The following is a 24,117-nucleotide window of genomic DNA, read 5'->3' on the forward strand; positions in this document are numbered from 1 at the left end:
AATAAACAGAATGAGAAGACGAGCTGCAGACTGGGAGAAAATATTTGCAAAAAACATATCTGATAAAGGACTCTCGTCCAAAATATACAAAGAATTCTTAAAACTCCACAGTCAGAACTTAAACAACCCAATTTATGAAATGGTTCAAAGAACCTGACAGACACCTCACCAAAGAAGATTTGCATATGGTAGTTAAACATATGAAAAGATGCTCCTCATTACAGATCATCAGGGAAATACAAATTAAAACAACAGTGAGATACCTTTGCATACTCATTACAGTGGTCAAAACCAAACACTGAACACCAAATGCTGACGAGGATATGGAACAGTAATCTCATTCACGCTGGTGGGAATGCAAAATGCTATGGCCACTTTGAAAGACAATTCGGAGTTCTTAAAAAACTAAACATACTCCTACCATATAATCCAGCAATGGTGCTCCTTGCTATTTACCCAAAAGAGTTGAAAACTTATGTCCTCACAAAAAAACTGCACACAGATGTTTATAGCAGGCTTTTTTTTTTTTTTTTTTTTTTTTTTTTTTGTAATTGCTAATCCTTGGAAGCAGCCAAGATATCCTTCAGTAGGTAAGCAGATAAATTGTGGTACCTCCAGGTAATGGAATACTTCTTAGCAATAAAAAACTGAGTTGTCAATTCATGAAAAGATATGGAAGAAGCTTAAATCCTTATCACTAGTTGAAAACAATCTGAAAAGACTGCATGCTGTATGACTCTAACCATATGACATTCTGGAAAAGGAAAAAGTATGGCTATTGTAAAAAGATTAGTGGTTGCCAGGGATTGAGGGTAGAAGGTAGGGGAGAGGGAGGAATAGGTAGAGCATAGACGTTTAAGTCAGTGAAATTACTTTATATGATAGTGTAATCATGGATACAAGTCATTGTATACTTGTCCCAACTCAGAGAATATGCAACGCTGAGAATGAACACTAATGTGAACTATGGACTTTGGGTTATAATGTGTCAATGTAGGTTCATCAGTTGTAACAAATGTACCACTCTGGATGGGGAGGCTGATAATGGAGGAGGCTGTGCATGTGTGCAGCAGAGTGTATACGGGAAATATCTGTACCTTTCTCTAAACTTTGCTGTAAACATAAAACTTCTCTAAAAAATAAAAATTATTTAAAACGTTTAAAGACAACAGCGGAAAGACCCTCCCAATGGTAACAAAAATCGTATTTCAGAACTTGTTTAACTAGAGCAGAGAAAAGAAAACACAAGTCACACTCAGCAGAATATCCATCTGCACTTTGATTTTCTGCCTCTAGGCAGGGACTGAATCTACGTTGCCATTCCGTCTCCAGCATCTAGCACGATGTTTGCCACATAGAAGGTCCAAATAAACTCTTGTTCCATTCAGTTGATAGTGCATGCACATGTGCGGAAGTCCTTACTCACAGACTATCCTGCCTCCCAGCTGTGGGAGATCCTTAGACTGGAAAGACTCTGGAAACCTTTCTTGAGCAATCTACAATGTAATACAGTTTCTGAGAAAAATCTTTAAATGGCCTAGTAAACCCAGCTTTGCAGCTTCTCAGCATGCTAAATTTCAGTAATCACCTCCATAGCATAGCATGAGTATATTCCAGCATTCTTTTTTTGCTGCTGAAATGTAAAAAATGCCTTCTTTCAAGTGATAATAAACTGCCTCCCAATATCTTTAAGAAATTTTCATGTCCATTTTAAGTGTGTAGGTAAAACCAGCTACCTGTCATAGTGCTGGTCACAGATACAGAGTCTACCTGTTTCAGCATCAAAAAGCTAGCAGCAGACATCATTTTCCCATCACATCTAGAGCCCTGTTACTGCTTTCAGGCGAGCACTCCCTCAAATAGCAGATTTTTGGCTCCATATTTGCCCCTGAAAGGCCCACTGACCCCATGAAAGCTGTTACTTCTTATAATCCCAGATGATCAGATTCTGTTAAAATCTAACCAATAGGAACCTAGAGTAAGTAATACAGGCATTAGAACAAATTCAGTTCTCAGAGTTGCTAGATTCTTTATTTTTAGTCCACTTCATTCTCCAGCTCAGGAGCAGTGATCTTTGTAAAGTGTCTTAAGAGCCTTAGAGTAAATAAAAATGATAAATGTTGACCTTCCTGGTCTCTTTCTAACCCTAAAAATCTGTGATTCACTTCTTCTTAAGGCGTCACATTTTCAAGGCCCAAAGAGGTTTAAATAACAAGCCAATGTAAATAGCAGGTAATGGGCCTTGATAAATGCCCTGAACTGAAGGAATAGCCCAAGGAAAAAAAATGTAGAGAAAATGAAATACACTAGGAAATATCTTTATAGTTGCCATCAGAGATGGTAGGAAGCCTCAAAAACTGCCCTTGAGAGCAACTCAAACTAAGCAGGTTGTTAACAACAAGCAGATATCATCTACTGCCTTCCCTAAACTGTTCTTTCAGAAGGGCAATAGTTTTACTACTCCAAGCATCATGATGAGGCATTAGGCAGCCAGCTGTCCCCAGCACACTAGGCTATCAAGACCTGGGTTTGCTAAAGCTTCATAGATTGTTAGCAGCCCACAGGTGAGTTGCATTCTGGTCAAGCATTCAGCCTGGAAATAAATGCATTTTCCTCCATCACAAAAGAAAGTTTTACCTAGAAATTTTACAAAACCAAAAAATCAAATCTATTTTTGGCTACTGGCGTCTTCCCACAGCTTCCTTGTCTTTCCTCAAGTCATCTTCGTGGCCAGTCTTCCCCTTAGATATTCTCGGACCCTTAGCTAATACTGTCATCTACCTTTTGGAGTCTGCTGAGAATGAAATTGTCCACCATCACCTGGAACAATTTATTTGAAGTTCCCACAACATGCTTTTTTTTGCTCTAGCTCCTGATTCCATTTTCCTGAACCTTTCACACTCAGAATCTATAATACCTCATATTTGGGGACAGCTTTTATTCTTGGCTTTTTATTTTCCTTCATTGCCTTTTATGTGTGTGTGTGTGTGTGTGTGTGTGTGTGTGTGTGTGTGTAGCTATTGCCCGAGGTGCTTACCAATGGGCAGACTGATAGAAGTCAATAAAAGTAGTAGCAAAACTGTCCACTGTTTACATTAAAAATGTTCATACCAGAAGCCAGGCCGTGTGGAGGATTCAAGAATATTTGTATTTTTGCTTCCCTTTCAGGTTGAAATGGAAACAGTGGCCGTAAAAATCAGGCCTTTTGCATTCTGGTCCATGTTTTTTTGCTTAGAATGATCAATATGACATCTAGAATATTGAGTCATTTTGCTGTTATCATTTTTACTTAAAGAGCTAAAAAGTATAATAAGCAATGTTCATTTGGCAATGGTTATGAAATGACTTTATACATTCTGTGTGTTTTTATTTCAACAAAGAAAAAAAATTTTTTGTGTGTGTGCAATTTTTTGGTGCAGTACACACTCAGAAGGGCCAATGTGCTTGGTGTCTAATCTGCTGATATCTACGTTGGTCTCTTTTATACTTTAGTATATGTCTGTGGGTCAGGGAGAACATGATGTTTGTTCTGTCTTCCAACTTTCAAAGTTTTATTTCCCAAAGCACCAAAGAGTAAATAACTTAGAAGAAGAGAAAAGCCTACCACAGTGTCTTACTAATGAAGAGGATCTTGGCTGTTTTCAGGATGTTCTTCACAATAAGATACATAAGAATAAGTAAGTGCCATTTCTCAGTAAGCACATAAATACAGCTTGGTCTTATTAATCCTATAAAAAAACAGCAACACAGTCTTCTCATATGCTGTCTTTTCCCCTTTCAGTTTCCAGTCTTCAGTGCATAATGACACGTAGACATTTCTGTCCTTCTTTCGCGAGGCCAATTTATTCCCTATTAATTAACCTTGATGCTAATTAGGTGATTTGAGCTCTACTTGTAGAGTTTACAGAAAATAACAACATATACATTATGTCAGCAATCAAAGCAAAACAAGATTGGGATGATGCCAGTGATCAAAGCTCATCAGTGAGATTCAGGGACAAGGAGAAGAGAGTGTTTTGACTTCAAAAGACTTTTCAAGATAGTGTTAGCAGTCATTTGCTTATTTGAAAGAGCCATTTCAGAAGGAATCCTCTGAGGAATAAAATGAAGGGGGAAGCTTCAGCTTTACCCAGTGTCACTTTACCTTGATTCTTCAAGCCATTCACCTTCACTCCTCCCAAATCGCTGAGTCTGGAGACCTGCAGAAGTATTTGACTTATCAGAAATGTCCTGATTTGTCTGGACTAGAAAATTTTAAAAAAGATGACTGCTGCTCGCTTTTGCTGAGGACCCAACAGTGGCAGCAGCTTTTAGAGAAACTCCTTCCCTTGGTAAGACATAAAGTGCCAATGTCTAAGTAAGTGTCTAAGTAAGGTGCTATTACCTAATTGTCCTAGGTCAGCCTGTAGTTCTTTGGGTAACTATAGCAATTACTTTTGAAATCCTACTCTCCTTAAACCCTTTGCCAAAAATACTCCTTGTATCACTAGCCATCCCCATATATCAATGTTACCAATTTCAAGTACTTATCACTCTGCTAAGTCCCACAATGCAAACAGGAATTGTATAAAATATGGTCTCTACTGATCTTGACTGAGTAAACAGCAATTAGAGGAGTGTGTGTGTGCGTGTGTGTGTGTGTGTGTGTGTAGTAGTGCTATCTCATATCCTTGATTTTGGCCTGCCCTATCTATATATTCCCCTGTTTCTAATATCCCTGGAGATATTCCTTCTAGATTGCCTCCTCCACACTTACCTAGCCACAAACATTGATTGTTCAGAGCAGTCCAGCAGACACAACAGATGAACAGACAGAAAGTGGGGGAATTTCAGACAAATCATATTCCTCAGAAGTAGCATAATAGTTGCACTTTCACATTGTATGGTCAGCATAGCTCAGATTTAATTAAAGCACTCAATCGCACCATTACCATTTTTGGTGACAGCTCGGGTATAAATATGTTAAGCACAATTCTTCCCAGGCCCAGCTTGTCAGCACTCTCCTTAAATGCCCTTTTGTCTTCTCCAGCCTTTTTCGAAAGCCCTGAACTTTTAGCTTATAAATGATTAGTACCTATACACTTCCACCTCCGATTCCTAAGTTAAATTACTGTCTTCAGCCTTTCTCAGGATTCCTCAGGAGTAATAAGTCTCTTCCATGGGACCATAATTTTTTCATTTTAGCTTTAATCAAAACTGCATTGACATCTCAACCTCCTTCTTCATAGCTGGCTTCTTTATATCTCCTCTGTCACTGGCATGGATGTAAGTTTTCTCTCTTTCCTTGTATCTTGTTTTCTCCATGTCATGCCCTTATTGCTTAGTTCCATAGTTTCTTACTGCAGCATAATTCCCTGTATTCCTTTAGTTTCTCCAGTTTCTATTGAAATTCTTTTTCCTCATTCATTTATTCTAAAAATATCTTTTGAGTACAACCTCTGTGTGGGAAAGTGTCCTGGGGGTTTGAGGTACTTCAGTGAACAGAACAAAGATCTCCGCTCTTGCAGGACTTACATTCATTTCAGCAGCTGGAGAAAACAAAATAAAAAGTGAAAATCCTACATAAGTGTTACTAGATTGGGGTTAGTACCTTAGGGAAAGAGAAGTAGAGAAGGGTAACGGGAAGAGGAGCATGGTGGGGGTGGTCTCATGGAGAAAGACGTGCATTTGGTGAGGGAGTTAATTCAGTAGACATCTTGGGGAATAGAAATCAAGATGATGAGACAGCCAGCTGGTTCAAAGGCCTGCAGGCAGAAGAACGCTTGGCCTTGCCTGGAACATTCACAGATAAGAAAGCGGCTACTGTAGCCAGAGAAGGGTGAATGAGGGGGAAAAGCAGGGATTCATTGACTCATCTTGAAAATTACTTGCCTTCTCTACATACTGATGGACTCAATGTCTCCCACTCAAAGTAGAATCATTTCCGTTTAACATCTCACAATATACATCTGTCTAGGTAGTTCCTATACATATTAAATTAAGTAGCTGCTGTTTGGTGGGAATGTAAATTATTCAGCCATTATGGAAATCAGTATGAAGGTTACTCAAAAAATTAAAAATAGAACTATCATGTAGGAAGCAACATAAGTATCTCAAAGAGGTTTCTATGCTCCTATGTTCACTGCAGCATTATTCACAATAGCCAAGATATGGAAACAGACTAAGTGTCCATCAATAGATAAGTGCATAAAGAAAAACACAGTAATATTGTTCAGCTGTAAAAAGAAGGAAATCCTGCCATTTGTGATGACATGTATGAAACTGGAAGACATTTCGCTAAGTGAAATAAGCCACACAGACAGACAAATACTGCATGATCTCACTTCCATGTGGAATCTAAAAAGTCAAGCTCATAGAAACATAGAAAAGAATGGTGGTTGCCGGGGCTGGGAGTCGGGATGTGCTGGTCAAAGGGTAAAATCTTGCAGTTCTAGAAATTCTGGGTATCAAAAGCACAGCGTGGTGAGTATAGTTCTCAAGTTTTATATACTTGACCTTTGCTAGGAGATTAGATCTGAAGTGTTTTCACCATACCAAAAAGAAAAAGGGAAAAAGGTAAACTATGTGACGTGATAGATGTGTTAACTAATTCGATTATGGTAATAATGTTACAATATATAAGTATAGCAAATCATCACATTGTACACCTATATAGGCAACTTTGTCAATTATACCTCAGTAAAGATGGAAACAAGTAAAAATGCAAATCAAAAGTAGTTGCCCACATTAAAAAACAACAACAACAACAACTTGATATAGACTACTTAGTACCACTTTCTCTGGATGTGGCCATTTTCTTAATTTACAATACCCACATTGCTGGGGAATATGGAGCACTCTTACTCTGAAAGGAATATGCTGTGTATCCTATAGGAGTCACTAGGCAAAGGCAGAGACTGAAGTGGAGCACTATAGAAGGGTGAAATTCACGAAGGAAATGGGTTAATTATCAGGGAAGTAAGGTGATGGATGAGGCAGTTTTTCTCTCCCACTGTAATGACTCAGTCCTTCTCTGTGCCTACTCTTGATACCTCTAACAAGTCTGTTAGGGTCCAAGAGCATTAGACACATTTTATCATGTAGAGAACAGTGTTGAGATGAATTGTGTAAATAATAGTGTTTTGTTGTTGTTGTTTGAGATGGAGTCTCTCTCTGTCGTTAGGCTGGAGTGCAGTGGCTTGATCTTGGCTCACTGCAACCTCCTCCTCCTGGGTTCAAGTGATTCTCCTGCCTCAGCCTTCCGAGTAGCTGGGACTACAGGTGCTCACCACCATGCCCAGCTAATTTTTGTATTTTTAGAGGAGCCGGGGTTTCACCATGTTGGCCAGGATGGTCTCGATCTCTTGACCTCGTAATCCAGTCTTAGCTTCCCAAAGTGCTGGAGTTGCAGGCATGAGCCACCACACCCGGCCAAGAATGTTTGTAAAAAAGTGTTTATTCATGCATTAAACAAATGTTTATTACACATTGTCCTGCGGTAACAAAGAAAAATACGGCCCTGATCTTGAGGAGCTCAGTCTTTTTAGGTTGAGAAGAACACACATGAACAGAATATAAATTTAAAGTCCATGCAATTTAAAAGGCAGGAGGCCAAAGTTAGGGGTGCTCTTTATCTGGAAATGTTTTTATAAACACACTTGCATCCCATCCTGAAACCGCTAACATAGTGTTTTTTTAACCTTGACTGCACATTGGAAGCACCTGAAGGGTTTTCAATATAAGACTGCCGAGGTCCCAGGCCAGAAATTCTGATGTAATTGTTCTGGGATGCAGCCTGGGCATCAGAATTTTTAAGTTCTCCAGGTGACTGTAGTGTTCAGCCATGTTTATAAACCATCTGTGATAGGTTGTATAAAGGTTCTGAAAGGATCCATGTCTGAATCTCCAACACCTGTGAATATTTTACCTTGCCTGGTGAAGGGATTTTGCAGATATAATCACATTAAAGACCTGGAGATGAGGAGGTTATTCAGGTGAGCCCAATGTAATCACAGGGGTTCTTAAAAGAGAGAGGCAGGAGACTCAGCGTCCATAGTGGGAGATGTGGTGATAAAAGGAAGATGGTAGAGTAATGTGAGGAATGGGTTGTGAGGCAAGGACTACAGGTGCCCTCTAAATGCTGGGTGGGGGGGGGGAACAAACAAAGAAAAAAGAAAAGAAAAACCCAGATTCTTCCTTGAAGCCACCAGGAGGAAAAACACAGCCTTGTTGACACCTTGAGACTGACCTTCACAACTGTGTAAGAAAAAGTTTTTCTTGTTTTAAGCCATTAAGTTCGTGGCAATTTGTTACAGCAGCACTAGAAAACTGACATATCACTGCTTTACTCCAGTAGGTCTGAATGGAACCCAGGTATTGGATATTTGCGTGTGTGTGTGTGTGTGTGTGTGTGTGTGTATTTCAAGTTCCCCAATAAGTGGAAATTCATGTCTTTCTTTACCACGTAAGAAAGAGAAAATTCCTCCTGCCTTCTTCCTGCCCTCACTGCTAAGCTGGTAAAACAGCAGCTCTCCAAGCCAGGGGAGTGAGAGGAGCATGGGAGTGTGGTGGTAATGGTGGTGGTTGGGGGGAGCGGTTGGGGGGACGGAAACACTGATTGTAGAGTCTGCCCCACTTTCTGTGGTGTAAGTAGTCCCATCATGGTACAGACTGGCTCCAGTACAACACTGGTGGGGGAACTGGGGAAAAAACAATGCAGATCTCATAGCCTATTTGGTTTGAGCCTCTCTGAAGCCAACCCTGCTTAAGAAAAGGAATCTTCCACATGGAGCAGCAGCCTGGCTCACTTAAGTTTACTGGACTTTGAGTCCAAAGCTCAGCTAATAAATAATAAGGTATTGGTCAGGCGTGGTGGCTCACACCTGTAATCCCCGCACTTTGGGAGGCTCAGGCAGGTGGATCACCTGAGGTCTGGAATTGGAGACCAGCCTGACCAACATGGAGAAACTCTGTCTCTACTAAAAATTTACAAAAATTAGCCGGCTGTGGTGGTGCATGCCTGTAATCCCAGCTACTTGGGAGGCTGAGGCAGGAGAATAGCTTAAACCCAGGAGGTGGAGGTTGCGGTGAGCCAAGATTATGCCATTGCATTCCAGTTGCAGTGGGCAACAAGAGTGAAACTCCATCTCAAAAAAATAAATAAATAAAGTATTATTTCCACTCATTCAACAACTTTTTTTTTTTTTTTGCTTCCATTCTTCCAGGTATTATTCTAGGCACTAAGGAAACAGCATTTAACAATGTATCAATTTTTCCTTCAAACATGCAATGCACATTTATTGAGACCAACTCTCGTGACAAGCATTATTCTAAGTCCTAGGGATATAACATTAGAAAAAATTATATGTATTTTATTATTTTATATATACAGCATTATATATTTTGTGTGTGTGGTTTTAATTTGCATTTCCCTGATCATTAGTGCTGTTGAGCATTTTTTCTTTTTTTTTTGATTGCAGTATAAAACTGTGACTCAGAATACTAGATCCATTGACTGTGAGTGGAAAGAGGACACTTTACGACACTTTGTATGAGAGGCAGAAAATGTTTTGCATACTTTACAAGGGAGAGACTAAAATCTTTTGTGTGCTTTTACGTTATTTATTATTTTTTTAATTGCATTTTAAGTTTTGGGGTACATGTGAAGAACACGCAAGATAGTTGCATAGGTACACACATGGCAGCGTGATTTGCCGCGTTCCTCCCCTTCACCTATATCTGGCATTTCTCCCCATGCTATCTCTCCCCAACTCCCCACCCCCCGGAGCATTTTTTCATAAGTTTGTTTGCCGTTTGTATATCTTCTTTTGAGAATTGTCTATTCATGTCCTTAGTCCACTTGATGAAATTGTTTTTTCTTGCTGATTTGATTGAGTACCTTGTAGATTCTGGGTATTAGACTAATTAGCTTTACATGTGGTACAGGTACCTTAGTAAATATATATAGCATTAGAACAATTATATATTTCTGAAGAGACATATGTACCTTTTTCATTGACTTTGATTCTAGTGAATAAAGACATTTATAAACAAAAATGTAAAACATTAGAACATCAAATAAGTTATAGCTATACAGAAATGAAGCAGGATAAGGGTATATGTGGCAGAGGCAGTTAAGGTTTTAAACAAGGGATTATGAAAGGTATTCTGAAAAAGTAGCATTTGATTAATGACCTAAAGGCGGAGCTGCAACAAGCCCTGGTGACATGAGGAAAGAGCATTTCAAGTGAAGGAACAGCACATGGAAAGGTCAGAAAATGGAAGTATACCTAGAAAATTCCATTTTGGAGCAGAATAATAAAAGGCACGAGTTATAAGAAATGAAGTCATAAAGATAGCACGGGCCAGACAACAGGACTTGTAGCTCTTAATAAGTAATGTGGAGTATTATTCTAAATGAAAAGTCATTGAAAGATTTTAACATGTCTAAGTCTTTATATTTGAAACGAATTTCTTGTAGAAAACATGCAATTGTGTCTTTTTTGTTTGTTTTTAAAACAGAGTCTCACTCTGTCACCCAGGATGGAGTGCAGTCTCAGCTCACTGCAACTTCTGCCTCCCGAGTTCAAGCGATTCTCCTGCCTCAGCCTCCTGAGTAGCTGGAATTACAGGTGCATGCCACCACACCCAGCTAATTTTTGTACTTCTGGTAGAGATGAGGTTTCACCATGTTGGCCAGGCTGGTCTCAAGCTCTTGACCCCATGATCCGCCCGCCTCGGCCTCCCAAAGTACTGTGATTAGAGGCATGAAGCACCGTGCTCAGCCTTATTTTGTTTTTTTATCCACTTTGACAATCTTTTTTTTTTTTTAGTTGGTATATTCAGACCATTAACTTTTATTTTTATTTTTATTTATTTTATTATTAATTTTATTTTATGCTCAGAGGCACATGTACAAGTTTGTTATATAGGTAAATTTCATGTCACAAGGGTTGGTTTACAGATTATTTCATCACCCAGGTAATCAGCATAGTACCCGATAGGTAGTTTTTCTATTCTCAATCTCCTTCCACCATCTAGTCTCAACTAGGCTCCAGTGTCTGTTGTTCCTTTCTTCGTATCCATGTGTATTCAGTGTTTAGTTCCCACTTGTAAGTACATTCAGTATTTGGTTTTCTGTTCCTGTGTTAGTTTGCTTAGGATAATGGCTTCTAGCTCCATCTATGTTGCTGCAAAGGACATGATTTCATTGTTTATTATGGCTAAGCAGTATTTCATGATGCATATGTACTACATTTTCTTTATCAGGTCTACCATTGATGGGCATGTAAGTTGATTCCATATCTTTGCTATTGTGAAAGGCACTGCAATGAACATATGCATGAATGTGTCATTATAGACCATTCACATTTAAAGGGATAATTGACGTAATTAGATTAATAATTTCCACATTTGTAACTATTTTCTATTCATTGCATTTGTTCTTTCTTCTCTTTTTCTGTCCTTTTAGTCGAGCATTTATATGATTCTATTTTATTTCCTCTCATGGAGTATCAATTATACTTCTTTTTTATAGTTTTCAGTGGTTCTCATAAAATTTAAAACATGTATTTTTTACTAATTGAAGTCCACCTTCAAATAATACTATATTGCTTTACCTGTGGTACAGGTACCTTAGTAAAGAACATTTCCGATTCCTAATTTCTATTTCTGTGACATTGCTGTCCTTCATTTCACTTATCCATATGTATAATCACCCAATGCATTGTTATTATTGTCACTTAAAATTTTTTAATAGGTTTTTGGGGAACAGATGGTGTCTGGTTACATGGATAAATTTTTTAGTGGTGATTTCTGAGATTTCAGTGCACCTGTCACTGAGCAGAGTTCACTGTTGCGATGTGTGGTCTTTTCTCTCTCACCTCCCTCCCATCCTTTTCCCCAAATCCCCAAAGTCCATTGTATCATTTTATGCTTTTGTGTTCTCTGTTCTTATAGCTTAGCTCCCACTTAAAAGTAAGAACATACAATGTTTGCTTTTCCATTCCTGAGTTACGTCACTTAGGACAATGGTCTCCAATTCCATTCAGGTTGTTGTGAATGCTATTATTTTATTCCTTTTTATGGCTGAGTAGTATTCCATGGTGTATGTGTGTGTGTGTGTGTGTGTGTGTGTGTATGTGTGTGTGTGTATGTATTTATGCATATATATGTGTGTGTATATATAAAATGTATGTATACATATATATGTATATATACTACTCAGCCATAAAACATACCACACACAGACACACACACACACAGTTTATATGTAGTATAGTATATATCTCATGTAGTTTGTATATATATATCACATTTTGTTTATCCACTGGTTGGTTGATGGGCATTTGAGCTGGTTCTATATTTTTGCAACTGTGAATTGTACCACTATTATCATGCATGTGCAAATATCTTTTCTGTATAGTGACTTCTTTTCCTCTTGGTAGATACCCAGTAGTGGGATTGCTGAATCAAATAGTGGATCTACTTTTAATCCTTTAGAGAATCTCTACACTGTTTTCCATAGTGGTTTTACTAGTTTACATTCCCATCAGCAATGTAAAGGTGTTCCCTGTCACAACATCCACACCAACATCTATTATTTTTTGATTTTTTGATTATGGCCATTCTAACTGGACTGAGCGGGTATTGCATTGTGGTTTTGATTTGCATTTCCCTGATCATCAGTGATGTTGTGAATTTTTTAATAAGTTTATTGGCCATTTATAGGTCTTCTTTTTAGAACTGTCTATTCATGCCCTTAGTCTACTTGTTGATAGAATTGTTTGTTTTTTCTTAAATAGAATTGTTTATTAGTCTTTTGTCAGATGCATAGTTTGTGAAGATTTTTTTTTCACTCTGTGCATGGTCAGTTTACTCTGCTGATTATTTTGTTGTACTGAAGCTTTTTAGTTTAATTAATTCCCATCTATTTGTTTTTGTTGCATGTGCTTTTGGGTTCTTGGTCATGAAGTCTATGCTTAAGCCAATATCTAGAAGGGTTTCTCTGATGATATCTTCTACAATTTTTACAGTTTTAGGTCTTAGATTTAAGTCTTTGATCCATTTTGAGTTGATTTTTGTGTAAGGTGAGAGATGAGGATCCAGTTTCATTCTCCCACATGTGGCTTGCCAGTTATCCCAGCACCATTTGTTGAAAAGGGTATCCTTTCCCCATTTTTTGTTTTTGTTTGTTTTGTTGAAGATCAGTTGATTATGAGTATTTGGCTTTATTTCTGGGTTCTCTATTTTGTTCCATTGGTCTACATGCCTATTTTTTATACTAGTACCATGCTATGTTGGTTACTACAGTCTTATAGTATAGTTTGAAGTTGGGTAATGTGATGCCTCCAGATTTGTTATTTTTGCTTCGTCTTGCTTTGGCTCTGTGGGCTCTTTTTTGGTTCCATATGAATTTTAGGATTATTTTTTCTAGTTCTGTCTAGAACTAGCAAAAAATACCATCATGGTATTTTGATGGGAATTGTATTGAATTTGTAGATAGCTTCTGGGAGTATGGTCATTTTCACAATATCCATTCTTCCCATCCATGAGCATGGGTTGTGTTTACATTTGTTTGTGTTGTCTATGATTTTCTTTCAGCAGTGTTTTCTAGTTTTCCTTGTAGAGGTCTTTCACCTCCTTGGTTAGATATATTCCTGAGTATTTTATTTCTTTTTGCAGTCATGGTGAAGGGGTTCAGTTCTTGATTTGGTTCTCAGCTTGGTCACTGTTGGTGTAGAGCAGTGCTGCTGATTTGTTTATGTTGATTTTGTATCCTGAAACTTTACTGAATTTATTTATCAGTTCTAGGAGCTTTTTGGATTAGTCATTAGGGTTTTCTAAGTATACAATCATATTATTGATGAATGGCAGCAGTCTGACTTCCTCTTTACCAATTTGGATGCCCTTTATTCCTTTCTCTTGCCTGTTTGCTTTGGCTAGGATTTCCAGTATGCTGAATTGAAGTGGTGAGAGTGGGCATCCTTGTCTTGTTCCAGTTCTCAGGGGGAATGCCTTCAACTTTTCCCCATTCAGTATAATGTTGGCTGTGAGTCTGTTATAGATGGCATTTCTTACCTTAAGATATGTCCCTTCTATGCTGATTTTGCTGGGGGTTTTAATAATAAAGTGATGCTGGATTTTGTCAGATGCTTTCTTTGTGTCTATTGAGATAATCATGTAATTTTTATTTTTAATTCTGCTTACCTTGGGTATCATATTTATTGACTTGCATAAATTAAATTATCCCTGTCTCCCTGGCATAAAACCCACTTCAACATAATGGATTAGCTTTTTGATAATGCAGTTGGATTAAGTTAGCTAGTATTTTGTTGAGGATTTTTGCATCTATGTTCATCAGGGATATTGGCCTCTAGTTTTCCTGTTTTGCTATATCCTTTCCTGGTTTTGATATTAGAATGAAACTGGCTTCATAGTATGATTTAGGACACATTCCTTCTTTCTCTGTTTTTTTTTGTTTGTTTGTTTTGTTTTGAATAATGTCAATAGTATTGGTACCAATTCTTCTTTTAATGTCTAATAAAATTCAGCTGTGAATCCTCAGCTTTTTTTCTTGGCAATTTTTCAATTACTGTTTCAGTCTCGCTGCTTGCTATTGGTCTGTTGAGAGTTCTGTTTCTTCCTGGTTTAATCTAGGAGGGTTGCATGTTTCCAGGAATATATCCATCTCTTCTAGGTTTTCTAGTTTGTGTGCATAAAGGTGTTCATAGTAGCCTTAAATAGTTTTTTGTATTTTTGTGGCATTTGTCATAATATCTCCCATTTCTTTTTGAATTTAGCTTATTTGGATCTTCTATTTTCTTGGTTAATCTTGTGAATGCTCTATCAATTTTATCTTTGCAAAGAATCATCTTTTCGTTTCATTTATCTTTTTTGTTTCAATTTTATTTAGTTCTGCTCTGATGTTTTTTATTTCTTTTCTTCTGCTGGGCTTGGATTTGGTTAGTTCTTGTTTCTCTAGTTCCTTTGTGGTGTGACCTTTAGATTATCTATTTGTGCTCTTTCAGACTTTTTGATGTAGGCATTTAATGCTATGAAATTTCCTCTTAGCACTGTTTTTGCTTATCCCAGAGGTTTTGATAGGTTGTGTCACTATTATTTTTCAGCTCAAAGAATGTTTTAATTTCCATCTTGATTTCATTGTTGACCTCATGATCATTCAGGAGCAGGTTATTTAATTTCCATGTATTTGCATTGTTTTGAAGGTTACTTTTGAAGCTGTTTTTTTAGTTTTATTCCATTGTGGCTTTGATATAATTTCAATTTTCCTAAAGTTATCAAGGTTTGTTTTGTGGCCTATCATACGGTCTGTCTTGGGAAAATTTCCATGTACTGATGACTAGAATGTATATTCCACTGTTGTTGGGTGGAATGTTCTGTAAATATCTGTTAAGACCATTTGTTCTAGATTATAGTTTAAATCCATTGTTTCTTTGTTAACTGTATATTTTGATGACCTGTCTAGTTTCTTTGTTGACATTCTGTCTTGATGACTGTCAGGGGAGTATTGAAGTCCCTCATTATTACTGTGTTGCTATTGATCTCATTTTTAGTTCTATTAGTAATTGTTTTATAAATTTGGGATCTCCAGTATTAGGTGGATATATGTTTAGGACTGTGATATTTTCCTGTTGGACTAGTCCTTTTATCGTTATATAATGTACATCTTCTTCTTTTCAAACTTCTGTTGCTTTAAAGTTTGTTTTGTCTCAAATAGGAATAGCCATCCTGCCCACCCTTGGTGTCTATTTGCATGGAATATCCTTTTCTACCCCTTTATCTTAAGTTTTTATGAGTCCTTATATGTTAAGTGAGTCTCTTGAAGACAGCAGATATTTGGTTTGTGAATTAGTCATTCTACCATTCTGTATCTTTTAAGTGGAGTATTTAGGCCATGTACGTTCAATGTTTGCATTGAGATGTGAAGTACTATTCTATTTATTGTGCTAGTTTTTGCCTGAATACTTTGCTTTGTCTTTATTGTGTTATTGTTTTATAGGTCCTGTGAGATTTATGCTTTAAGGAGGCTCTCTTTTGGTGTATTTTGAGGATTTGTTTCAAGATTTAGAGCTCTTTTCAGCAGTTCTTGTAGTGCTGCCTTGGGAGTGGTGAATTCTTTCAGCATTTGTTTGCTTGAAAAAGACTATATCTTTCCTTCAATTATAAACTTTACTTCACTAGATACAAAATTCTTGGCTGATAATTTGATTTGGTTTAAGGAGGCTAAAGATAGCACCCCAATGCCTTCTAGCTTGTAGAGTTTCTGTTGAGAAGTCTGCTGTTAATCTGGTAGGTTTTCCTTTATAGATTACCTAATGCTTTTGCCTCACAGATCTTAAGATTCTTTCCTTCATCTTGACTTTAGATAACTTGGTGACTAGGTGCCTATGCAGTGACCTTTCTGCAATGAATTTCTTGAGTGTTCTTTGAGCTTCCTTTATTTAAATGTCTAGATCTCTAGCAAGGCCAGTGAAATTTTCCTCAACTATTCCATCAACTACATTTTCCAGACTTTCAGATTTCTCATCTTCCTTGGGAATACCAATTATCCTTAGGTTTGGTCCTTTAATGTAATTCCAAACTTCTTGGAGATTTTGTTCATTTTATCTTTATTATTATTTTTTTTTCAAAGACGGTATTATCTTTATTAAAAAATGGATACATATAGCAGCAGTTACAAAACAGAGTTCATTAAAGGCGTTGTACAACATTGTCAACTGATAGTGTGGAGAGGGTAGCACCCTGCTCAGCTGGCTGTGGGCTCTGCACGACGCTTGCCCACAACCACCTGCTCCACTTGGTACCATGCAGCCCAGAGCACCCCAGGGGGAGAGCCACGCCACGGCAGCCCTCCGCAGCTTCAAGCTTTTGTTGTCGTTGAGTCCCTCGGGTCAAGTAGCACCTTCCACAGCAGCATCGGGAGCACGCACTGGTGTCTGGAGGTGGCTGGTGTACTTGACCCACTTATTAAAAAAAACCTATAAGCATTCAATAAAAAATATTTTGCCCTGTCCGATGCCATCCATAGAAATACATCTGTTGTGGAAAAAACACTCTCCCATTTAGGTATCTGTCAAAGCGAACGCACGCCTCCGCTGCAGAGGACAGAAGAGAACGTGGGGCAGGCGATTCCGCGTGACTGTCTTTGGTGAAGGCTGGGGTGTCATGCCATTTCTGGCCCGTTGCTCTACTTCTTACTGCTCTGTGGAGGGGTGAGAAGCCCGCTGGGGAGAGGAGAAGCCCTATTTTGTTCAGACAACATGGCTTTCTTGGCTCGGGCTTTGTCCAGCAAATCCAAGCTGTCTCTGTGGGTCTGTATGTTGTGTGCGTCTTCATCGGCGACGCCCCTGAAGTGCTTCAGTTTTGAGGTCCCTGTCTCCCTTATAACCATGGCAAATGGAACCATCCACTTGGCACAGTTCTCTATGTCGCACCATTCATATCCTGAAACCTTTTCCATCAATTCAGATGAAGAGAAATGATACACGGCCGAAGCAGCGAGGATACCGTAAGGAAATTCGAGGCAGTCGACGTCCAGGACACAGAGATCCAACAGCTCTGCAATCTGTATAAAGGTTTGCTGGGGATACTGTGGCAGTAGCACCTCACGGATGTCATTTAGATATGCAACCTGCATGTACACATTCAGCCAGGACACAATAGTCAGGAGACTTAAACGCCACTTAAGGGCCTTCATAATCATTAACTCCATGGTAAGAATCTCATCTCCTGAACACGCTCCGTCTGTCACATACGCAAACTGGTGCAACTTTGGAGGATAGATTTCCTCAAGTTTGGCTGCTATAAATAAAGATGAAATCCCAATAAGTTGGAAAAGAGTTTTTACGACATTTTCTTGTGTCGCCATATACCGGTCAAAGAAATCTTGTGCCAAGTAAAAGGTCTCCCTGTGAAGCTTGTAGACTTCACACACCTCCATTAACCAATCCAGAAGAATTGCTCGCATTTTTGGCTGCAGAAGAGGGTGTTGCTCAAGAAAGTGCTTGTCCCTTAAGTATGTCTTTTCCTTGTTTAACATGATTTTCCAGACTTCCTCTCTGTTTGCCCAGCTCAGTACAGGCAGTGGAGAACCTCTGGACGGTGCGATATGCCGAGGCTTGCATATGGAGTTTGGGTAAACCAGCTCATCTTCTTCTTTGTCAGGTGTGGGGATTAGAGAGCAGGGGTCCACACAGACTGCGTTATTGTCCCAAGCCTGGCTCCCACATTGGCCCCTCGCCGTCCTGTCGATTTTGGCCATGTCTTCACCTGGGTCCTGCAAAAAAACGGCCACGTTTGCCTTCCTCTTCCTGGAGCGAGCCGAGAACTCCGCGCCGCCGTCCTCCTTCATGGTGTCCCGCTCCTTCGCATCCCGCTCCCTGCGCTCCCTCGGCATGGTGGGTCTGCTCCGGCCTGAGGCCAGGATCGTGTCCGCGGCGGGCAGCGCGCTCCAGCCCCGGAAAGCGGCGGCGGCGGCGGGAGGCGGCGGGCCGAGCGCGCGGCGGTGGCGGGATCCGCGCCTGCCCCCTACACCGCGCTGGCGGCCGCGCCGGCTGCTCCTGCGCCCGGCTCCCATTTTATCTTTAAATTTGATTCTTTTTTTTTTCACCTTTTTAGGATTGCGTATATTCAAATGCCTTATCTTTGATCTCTGAAGTTCTTTTTTTTTTTTTCTTTTTTTTTTTTACTTGTTTGATTCTATTGTTGATACTTTCCAGTGCATTTTATGTTTCTCTAAATGTGTTCCTCTTTTCCAGAAGTTGTAATTTATATAATAATTATATAATAATATAATAATTATTATATTATAAATAATTATATAATATTTATATTATCTATTTCTCTGGAGATTTTTCCATTCATGTCCTATATCATTTTAAAAAATTTCTTTAAGTTGGTATTCACCTTTCTCTGGTGTCTCCTTGAGCAGCTTAATACTCAAGATTCAGAATTCTTTTTATGGCAATTCAGAGATTCTACTTGGTTTGGGTTCATTGCTGGTGAGCTAGTGTTATCAAGAACCTTGCTTTGTCATGTTACCAGAATTGCTTTTCTGGTTTCTTCTTTTTTGAATAGACTATGTTCCCTCTGAGGCTCACATGTTCCCTCTGAAGCTCAAGGTCTGCTATTTTGATTTTATCTATGGGGGTGTTCCCTTGATGCGGTGCTCTCTCCCTTCCCCTAGGGATGAGGCTTCTTGAAAGCCAAACTGCAGAGGTTGTTATTTCCCTTCTGGGTGTAGCCACCCAGTGGAGCTGCCAGGCTCCAGGCTGGTACTAGGGAGTGTCTACAAAGAGTTCTGTGATACCGTCTGTCTTCAGGTCTCTCAGCCATGGATACCAACATCTGTTCTCATGGAGATAGCAGGAGAATGAAGTGGACTTTGTGATTGTCCTTGGTTGTAGTTTTGTTTAGTGCACACATTTTGTGTTGGTTGGCCTTCAGCTAGGAGCTGGCACTTTTAAGAGAGGATCAACTGTAGTAATATAGGGAGGATACAAGCTTGCCCTAGGGTCACCTGGATAAGTATTTGGATTTCTCAGGTGGTAGGTGGGGCCATGGAGCTTCAAAGAGTTATATTCTTTGTCTTTAGCTACCAGGGTGGGTAAAGAAAGATCAACAGGTGGGAGCAGTGTTAGGCATGTCTGAATTCAGACTTTCCTTGGACAAGGCTTGCTCTGACTGCTGTGGGGAAGGGGCATGTGGTTCTCCAGCCAATGGAGTTATGTTCTGAGGGGGTTTATGACTGCCTCTGCTGTGTCCTACGGGTGTCAGCAGTGACAGGCCTCATCTAGCTTCCACACAGCCTGAAAGGCCAGTCTCACTCCCCCCACCTCATCCCCATGCCCTGGAACAGTACCGAGTTTATTTCCAGGCCAGCAACAGTACTGAGTTTATTTCTAGGCAGCAGGTGAGTGGGATTGAGAATTTGCTTCAGGCTACAAGCCTCCCTGCTGAGAAAGCAAGCAGGGCTTTCAGGTTTTGAGCCTGCCTGCCATGGATTAATGTGCTATACCTCCACTCCTGTTCACCCCATTACAAAATGCTGCTGGAAATTTCCTTCTCCCTGTGGTCTTTCCCCAATTCCACTGGTAGCCCTCTACTAGGATCCCTGTGAGACATAAGTGGCTTTCCTGGGGACCAAGAATGCCCACAGGGCTCTTTCCACTGCTTCCTCTACCCCTTTATTATTTCTCTTAGCCCTCTAAATTTGTCCCGGCTCCAGATGAGGTTAGATCCTTCTCTCGTGATCTGGACTTTCAGATTCTTAGTGAGGATGTATATTCAGAGGTGAACTTTCCCCCTTACACACTTTGGGCACTCACAGCTTTTCAACTGTCACATGGAGCCTGCAGTCCCAAGTGTCTTCCTTCAAAGGATCTGTTGATTCTCTTGGCTTTTCTGATATGTTCCTTGTGGTAGTTCGTGGAGCAAAAGGTCACGATGTGAGTCTTCACATGCTTCTCAGTCTGAGTGGGAGTTGCAAGATAGTCCAGCCTTCTATCTGCCATTTTTTTCCCCTATTATCACTTTTTGTAAAAAGTTTTAAAGAAAATTTTTAAAAAACGCTTTTAGGTAAACAGCAAAATTGAAGGAAGGTACAGAGTTTTTTGTATATTTTAGATAACAGTCCTTTATTAGATGTGTCTTTTGCAGATACTTTCTCCCAGCCTGCAGCTTGTCTTCTCATTCTCTGGACATTGTCTTTTCCAGAACAGAAGTTTTCATTTTAATAAAGTCCAGGTTATTAATTATTTCTTTCATGAATTGTGCCTTTGTTGTCATACCTAAAAGATTATTGCCAATCCAAGGCCATCTAAATTTTTTCTCTTAATGGTATCTTTTAGCATATTTAGAGTTTTGCATTTTACATTTAGATCTGTAACCCATTTTGAGTTAGTTTTTGTGAAGGGTATGAGATCCGTGTCAAGATTCACCTCTTTTTTTTTTAAGTGGATGTCCAGGCTAGACACAGTGGCTCATTCCTGCAATCCCAGAAATTTGGGAGGCTGAGGTGGAAGGATCACTTGAGGCCAGAAGTTTGAGACCCATCCTGGGCATGCAGACACCATCTCTACAAAAAATACAGATAAAAAAATGAGCTGAATGTGGTGGTGTGTTCCTGTAGTCTTAGCTGCAGCTTAACATGCTGGGGCATTATCAAAACCTAATTGAGCTGAGGAATGAAAATATTCAACTATACCCCTTTAGTCTTCACTTGGGAGAAGAGAAATAACAATGTCAGCTCATTCTAGCCTTCCTGTTTCACCTAAGAGGATAAGGAAAAAACAAGTATGAAGTTCACTGTCCAGAGACACAAACTTACTAAAAGACTGAGATATAATCGCAGGCCTATAGAACACTCTCCCCACCTCCTTACCACCATGTTACTAAAGGACTATTTGCAACAGTTCCTTTTACCCATTGTATTATGTCAATCAAGAAAAAAATTAGAAGATGTACTAAAAATAAAAGAAAAAAAAATAGTTTGAAAAGAGAACAAGAATCACAACCACTTTCAGATATGACAGGGATGGTGGAATGATCAGACCAGGAATTTAAAGCACACATGATTAACATGCTTAGGACCCTAATGAATAAAGTAGACAGCAAGGAAGAACAGATGAGCAACATGAGCAGAGAGATGGAAATTCTGAGAAAGAACCAAAAAGAAATGCTGTGAAAGAAATGAAGAAGGCTTTTGATAAAATATTTGAATTATTTATTGCTTATTATTTTTAATTTTAATGGGTATATGGTATGTGTGTATATTTATGGGGTATAGGAAATATTTTGATACAGGCATGAATTTTGTAATAATCACATAATGGAAAATAGGGTACCTGTCATCTCAAGCATTTATCCTTTGTCTGACAAACAATTCAATTATACTCTTTCAGTTATTTTTAAATGTGCAATTTTATCATTATTGACTATAGCCACACTGTTGTGCTATCAAATACTAGATTGTTCTCATTTTTTTTTAACTTTTTTTTTTGTACCCACTAACCATCATCACTTTTCCTTCATCCCTGACAACACTTCTCGGCCTCTGCTAACCACACTTCTACTCTCTATCTCCATGAGTTAAATTGTTTTAGTTTGTAGCTCCTACAAACAACTGAGAGCACATGAAGTTTCTCCTTTTATGCTTGGATTATTTCACTTAACATAATGACCTGTTTTATCCATGTGGTTGCAAATGACATGATCTCACTTCTTTTATGGCTGAATAGTACTCCAATGTGTATACATACCACATTTTCTTTTTTTTTTTTAATTATTATTTTTTTTAATTGCATTTTAGGTTTTGGGGTACATGTGAAGAACAGGCAAGATTGTTGCATAGGTACACACATGGCAGTGTGCTTTGCTGCCTTCCGTCCCCTCACCTGTATCTGTCATTTCTCCCCATGCTATCTCTTCCCACCTCCCCACCCCCCCGCCCCTCCCCCATTTCCCCCCAACGGACCCCAGTGTGTAGTGCTCCCCTCCCTGTGTCCATGTGTTCTCATTGTTCAACACCCGCCTATGAGTGAGAATATACGGTGTTTGATTTTCTGCTCTTGTGTCAGTTTGCTGAGAATGATGGTTTCCAGGTTCATCCATGTCCCTACAAAGGACGTGAACTCCTCGTTTTTGATGGCTGCATAATATTCCATGGTGTATATGTACCACATTTTCCCTGTCCAGTCTATCATCGTTGGGCATTTGGGTTGGTTCCAGGTCTTTGCTATTGTAAACAGTGCTGCAGTGAACATTCGTGTGCATGTGTCCTTAAAATTTATCTGTTGATGGACACTTACCTTACTTCAAACTCTTGGCAATTGTGAATGCTGCTGCAATAAACATGAGAGTGTAGTTAACTCTTTGATATACTGCTTTCCCTCCTTTTTGGTATATACCTAGCAGTGGGATTGCTAGATCACATATTAGCTCTATTTTTAGTTTTTGAGGAACCTCCAAACTTTTCTATATAGTGGCTGTACCCACCAACAGTGTAAAGGGTTCCCTTTTCTTCACATCCTCCCTGGCATTTATTAGGCTGGCACAAATGTTACTGTGGCTTTTTTCAGTTGCTTTTAACATTATTGCCTGTCTTTTAGATAAAAACCACTTTGGCTGGGGTGAAATGACATCTGACTGTAGTTTTGACTTGCATTTCTGTGATGATCGATGATGTTGAGCACTTTTTTCATATACCTGTTTGCCATTTGCATGTGTTTTTGTTTTTGTTTTTTTGAGAAATGTCTGCTCAAATCTTGTGTTCATTTTTAAATCAGCTTATTAGATTTTTTCCCCCATAGAGTTGTTTCAGTTCCTTATATATTATGATTATAGATTCCTTGTGAGATAGGTGGTTTGCAAATATCTTCTCTCATTCTGTGGGTTGTCTCTTCACTTTGTTGATTGTATTCTTTGCTATGCAGATGCTTTCTAACTTGATGTGCACTTTGTTGATTGTATTCTTTGCTATGCAGATGCTTTCTAACTTGATGTGATCCCAGTTGTCCATTTTTGTTTTGGTTACCTGAGCTTGTGGGATTTTGCTCCAGAAATCTTTGCCCAGACCAATGTCCTGGAGATTTTCCTGAAAGTATTGTTTTAGTAGTTTCATAGTTTGAGGTCTTATATTTAAATCTCCATTCCATTTTTATTTGATTTTTGTATATGGTGAGAGATAGGAGTCTCGTTTCATTCTTTGACATATAGATATCCAATTTTCCCAGAACCATTTATTGAAGACTGTCCTTTTTCCAGTGTATGTTCTTGGCAGTTTGTCAAAATGAATTCACTGTAGATGTATGGATTGGCCTCTGCATTCTCCATTTTGTTCTATTGATCTCTGTGTCTGCTTTTATGTGAGTAACATGCTGTTTTGGTTACTATAGCTCTGTAGTATAATTTGAAGTCAGATAATGTGATTCCTCCAGGTTTCTTATTTTTGCTTAAGATAGCTTTGGCTACTATGGGTCTTTTATGATTTCATATGCATTTTAAGATTGCTTTTTCATTCTTCTGTGAAGAATGTCATTAGCATTTTGATAGGGATTGTATAGAGCCTGTAGATTTCTTTGGGTAGTATGAACATTTTAACAAAATTGATTCTTCCAA

At 39.0% G+C, this 24,117-nt stretch overlaps 1 protein-coding gene and 1 pseudogene across 1 annotated transcript in view; one reads left to right on the forward strand and one right to left on the reverse strand.

Annotated features, from left to right (window-relative positions):
- The window catches only part of LOC141580586 (uncharacterized), an 862,829-nt gene that overhangs the window by 145,336 nt on the left and 693,376 nt on the right, over window positions 1-24,117 (forward strand). The gene's annotated exons all lie outside the window — the stretch shown is intronic.
- On the reverse strand, window positions 16,863-18,443 carry LOC101039837 (G1/S-specific cyclin-E1 pseudogene; annotated as a pseudogene).

This window comes from Saimiri boliviensis, chromosome 1 (assembly GCF_048565385.1).
Source record: "Saimiri boliviensis isolate mSaiBol1 chromosome 1, mSaiBol1.pri, whole genome shotgun sequence".
Lineage (NCBI taxonomy): Eukaryota > Metazoa > Chordata > Mammalia > Primates > Cebidae > Saimiri > Saimiri boliviensis.